Genomic DNA, 4,952 nt, shown 5'->3' with positions numbered 1-4,952 from the left:
GGTGGCTTAAAACTCACGCCGGGCGCGTGTGCATGCGTGCCCAAGATCCCGAGAGGAGAATGGAGGAGAAGGGATTGCGGCGTGACCATCCCCCCTGGGGGGTGATTTCTCGCTTTCTGTCTCTATGTCTCTCTCTGTCTGTCTGGCGAGCGCACACGCCCAACAGTGAAAATCTCTCAAAAAAAAAAATAGAAAAAAGAAGAAAAAGAAATTACATGAGTAGCAATTTGTTGACAGCATAAATTCCATTATAGTCATCTTTGCAGGCAGTCCTGAAGACTTTTTTTTTTATTATCTTTATTTCTTTGTTGTCTTTAGTTGACCAGAGAGAGACAGAGGAAGAGAGAGAGAGTAAGCTGCCAGGTCCAGGACTTGAACCTCAGTCGGCCATGTGGGCATCCAATGTCCTTAGCCACCATACCACCTGCCAGCAAGACTTTCTAAAGACTAAAAGAAAAAAGAATTGTATTAGAGTTATGAGTTAGCTAGTTGGTGGCATGGTGGTTAAGGTGGCTGGTAAGGGGGCTGGATCCCACATGGCCAACCGTGTGGTTTGGAAAGTGTGAAAAACATGCTGGGTACATGTGCACCTGTGCCCAAAATTCCAAAAGGAGGGAAAAATGGAGGAGACGGGAGTGCGTCATGATCACGCCCCATGGGAGTGATTTCTTGCTTTCCTTCTCTCTCTCTCTCTATGTCTTCCCCCACCACCCCAGCAAGTGGACATGCCTTGTGGCATAATTTTTAAATGGAGTTATGAGTGGGGCCAGGTTGGGCCACTGGACTTCCACATGGCCGACCGTGGCTCGAGTCCCGGACCTGGTGGCTTGCTTCTGGCTTTGTCTTTTTGTTTCTTTCTCTGTTTCTCTCTGGTTAAATTTTTAAAAATTAATAATAACAAATGGAATTAAATAAATAAATATTTTAAAAATAGGTTTATGAGTATTAAATACTTCATCTTTTTCAAGAATTATTTTATCTTTTAAAAAAAACTTTTTTTTTTTTTTGAGAGAGATTTTTAAAAAAATTTTTGTTTTTGAGAGAGAGATTTTTGTAAAGGGTACATGTGCTCTCTGGAGAGATAGAGACAGAAAGCAAGAAATAACTCCCTGGAGTAATGGCCACACCACAATCCTTTTTCTTCCATTCTTCTCTCAGGATTTTGGGCACACATGCACATGCTTCCAGCGTGAGGTTTAAGCCACCGAGTCCAGGACTCAAACCATGGTTGGCTACGTGGAAATCCAGCAACATAATCATTATGCCATCTGCCACTCTCTCTTTTTTTTTTAACTTGACCAGAGAGAGAGAGGGAAAGTGAGAAAGCAAGTCGTCAAGTCAGAGACTCGGCAGTCAGCCATGTGGGGGAGTCCAGCGCCCTAACCACCATGCCACCAGCTGGCCCTAAATACTTCACTTTTAAATGTTTTTCTTCATTCACTGTAAAATGCATGCACGTATATGTAAGAGTGAGCGAGGAGCACTCCCCGCGGGGTCTGGTCACACCAGGATTCCTTCTTCCAGTCTCCGGCCTGTCATCCTGGACGCTCACACATCTCAGAGTGTTTCAGCTGACCAACCAGGGGTTCATGGCCCAGTTGCCATGCAGGACCTGGCTTCTCCTGAGCAGCGCATCGCCACCGTGCCACAGGGTCATCTGAGGTTCTTCTCTTTCAGTCAGGCGGTTCCCTACAGGGCTGTCTCACTGAGAAGCTCCTGGCCTAGTTCCACTGGTCAGAGACCGACTTCACCTTGTACCCCTTGGGAGAGCCCTCGATACACCTCCCCTCGGTGTGTAAGGGGGTAGTCCAGTTTCCCTGTACGAGAGCCCCCCTTAGCCATGGTATTGGCTACCCTCAGCCAACTGCAGTCCCACAGGAGCTGAGTGCAGTTCCGTGAGGTATCTTGAGAAAGACCACGGTCACATCACTTTTTTTTTTTTGGAGAGGTTTATTTTGCTATAGGGCGCGTGCGCTCGCCAGACAGACAGAGAGAGACAGAGAGACAGAAAGCGAGAAATCACCCCCCAGGGGGGGATGGTCACGCCGCAATCCCTTCTCCTCCATTCTCCTCTCGGGATCTTGGGCATGCACGCACACGCGCCCAGCATGAGTTCTAAGCCACCGGATCTGGGATGCGAACCGCGGTTGACTACGTGGGAGTCCAGCGACATAGCCATTACACTAACTGCTGATTCCCACACATCACTTTTCATACAGTATATTGTAGTGATTGTTCTATTTTATTATTAGTTATTATCAGAGTTGTTCATCTCTTACAACGCCTAATTCATAACTTAAACTTTATCATAAGATATGTATGTATAGGAGAAAACCCAGTGTACACAGTGGTTAGTATGAGCTGCAGTTTGGGCACCCACTGGGGCGGTGGGCTTAAACACAGTGTACACAGTGGTTAGTATGAGCTGTGATTTCGGACACCCACTGGGGCGGTGGGCTTAAACACAGTGTACACAGTGGTTAGTATGAGCTGCAGTTTGGGCCCCCCCTTGGGCGGGGGGGTTTAAACCCACGCCCCCAGTACACAGTGGTTAGTATGAGCTGTGATTTCGGACACCCACTGGGGCGGTGGGCTTAAACACAGTGTACACAGTGGTTAGTATGAGCTGTGATTTCGGACACCCACTGGGGCGGTGGGTTTAAACACAGTGTACACAGTGGTTAGTATGAGCTGTGATTTCGGACACCCACTGGGGCGGTGGGCTTAAACACAGTGTACACAGTGGTTAGTATGAGCTGTGGTTTCGGACACCCACTGGGGCAGTGGGCTTAAACACAGTGTACACAGTGGTTAGTATGACCTGTGGTTTCGGACACCCACTGGGGCGGTGGGCTTGGAACACACCCCACATGGAGGAAGGCCACAACTGCACATTCGCGTAAGCATTCTGATTTCCAGTAGGCACTATAGCTGAATGGTTAAGTACGTCATATCCCACATGGCCAATCACAGTTCCAGTCCCGGCCCTGGAGGCGAAAAGCACACGAGGCATGTGTGTGCATGCCCAGAATCCTGACAGGGTGGAGAAATGGAGGACAAGGGATTGCAGCATGACTGCTCCTCGCTGGAGGATGCTTTCTCTCTTTGTGTCTCTGTTTTTCTCTGATGCACACACTCACCTTCTAGCAATGAAAAATAAAACATTGCTGGTTTCCTTTTTGTTGACCCACCTTTTCCCCAGATAGGACAATGTCCACTTTTTTTCAGGGAAACCGTACCTTCACACAAGGGTGTAGTCGAAGGAGGATAGTCACTGTTTCAGTGAAATAAGTGAGAATCCAGTCATAGCAGGGACACCGTGAGTAGCGAGTGTGTCGTTCTCATGTAGAAGTCTGAACCGCACAAACCACGAGAGACTTAACACGCTGTTGCCGGCCGGGAGGGAGAGATGGAAACAGCAGGTGCAGCTCCCTCTGGAGAATGCGAGTGTGAGGCCCAGAGGGCCTTATGGGAAGAGACTGAGGGGCCTTGGGGCTGGAGGTACTTTAGACCCCATTGGCAGCAGGGAAAGCGCCAGCAGAGAGGGAGATGGGTAAGGCAGGAAGGAAAGTAGCCGCGTGTGGGAGCTCTGCAGAGGACAGAAGCTTGGAAAGTAGGCAGGACTGAAGAATGAACGCACTGAGGAGGAGAGGGTGAGAAATGAAAACGAACGAAGTCCAGGCCAGCAGGTGGCACGAAGGTGAAGGCAGCTAGATCCCGCCTGGCTGACTGTGTGGCTCAGGTCCTGACCTGGCAGCTTGAAAAACACGCCGAGCACATGCCTGTGAGTGCGTGGCCAAAAGTCCCAAGAGCAGAATGGCTGAGAAAGGATCATGGCATGGCCTTCCCCCCACCCCCCCATGGGTGATTTCTCACTTTTTCTGTCTCTCTCCAGTGAGTGCACGCAGCCTAATAGTAAAACTAAAACGATAAAATTAACAAAGTCCATTTTATGACAAAGCATGTGGTGTGGTCATTTTAGAGGAACTAGAATGAGAGTGAGGCTTGAAGAGGCCGAGAAGGGGTCATCTCTGAGTGCGGCATTTCCTTCACACCCCGGCATGTTGAGTAGAGCGGCCTTAAAGAGCTCTCACTCCTCCGATACTTAACCTTCCAAAAATAACGCCTTGTTGAGTGAGTTGGACTATAGCTTTTGTTTAAAATTGTTAGCTGATGGGGCTGGCAGGTGGTGTGGTGGTTTAGGTGTGGACTCCCACATTGCTAGGCAACCATGGTTCAAGTTCCGGACCTGGTGGCTTGCTTTCTTACTTCTCTCTCTCTCTCTCTCTCCTTCTCTCTATGGTCAAACTGAAGAATAAAAGAAGAAGAAATTAAATTAAATGATTTTTAAAGAATTATTTTATTTAACTTTATCTGTTTTTAATTTGACCAGAGAGGGACAGAGTGAGCAAGTGAGAGAGAGAAAATGAGAGAGCAAGCCTCCAGATTTGGGACTTGAACCTTAATTACCACACCACCGGCTGGCCCCAAATTAAATAATTTTTTAAAAAAACTGTTAGCTGCAGAAAATGTTAGTAGCAGGCCAGCTGGTGGCATAGTGGTTAAGGCACTGGACCCCTGCATGGCTGACCATGGTTTGAGCCCTGGACCTGGTGGCTTGAAAATCATCCTGGGTATGTGTATGTCCATGCCCGAAACCCCAGAGGAGCGTGGAGGAAAGGATAATTATAGCACAGCCGTCCCTGGGGGGATGATTTCTCGCTTTCCCTCTCAGTTTTTCTCTTCTCCAGCAAATGCAAGCACCCTATGGCGAAACCTTTAAAAAAGAAAGAAAGAAAAAAGAAAATTCTAGTAGTATTAGTAAATTAGGAATATAGTTCAGGCTAATGTAGAACTCGTAACTGTGCTCCCTTCTCTCCCCCTTGGGGCCCTCAGAGACGGTCAGATGAAAAGAACAGAACCAGAACTTACACATCTTTTTTTTTTTTTTT

Source organism: Tupaia chinensis, unplaced genomic scaffold (genome assembly GCF_000334495.1).
Source record: "Tupaia chinensis unplaced genomic scaffold, TupChi_1.0 Scaffold000183_1, whole genome shotgun sequence".
Lineage (NCBI taxonomy): Eukaryota > Metazoa > Chordata > Mammalia > Scandentia > Tupaiidae > Tupaia > Tupaia belangeri.
The sequence above is the reverse complement of the archived record's forward strand: the minus strand, read 5'-3'. Positions refer to the sequence as shown.